Raw genomic sequence first — 262 nt, forward strand, 5'->3', positions numbered from 1 at the left:
CAGCAGCAGGGAGCCTGAGGTGCTTGTCCAGGAGCTGCAGCAGCCTGTCTGCGTTGGCCTTGGTGGCGTTGAAGCCCATGAGGCCCACGCGCCAGACCCTGCCGCTCCAAAGGCCTATTCCCTTTCCTATCTCGACTCCGTCCTGCAGCAAAGCTTCGCAAACTGCAGCAGCAGCAACTCCGGGGGGGACTTCGACTGCGGTGACTGCGGGGCTGCGCAGCGCGGGGTGTACGTACACCCGGAGCCCGCGCTGCTGCAGCCC

Source organism: Eimeria tenella, genomic scaffold (genome assembly GCF_000499545.2).
Source record: "Eimeria tenella Houghton genomic scaffold, Eth_scaff1995, whole genome shotgun sequence".
Classification (NCBI taxonomy): Eukaryota; Apicomplexa; class Conoidasida; order Eucoccidiorida; family Eimeriidae; genus Eimeria; species Eimeria tenella.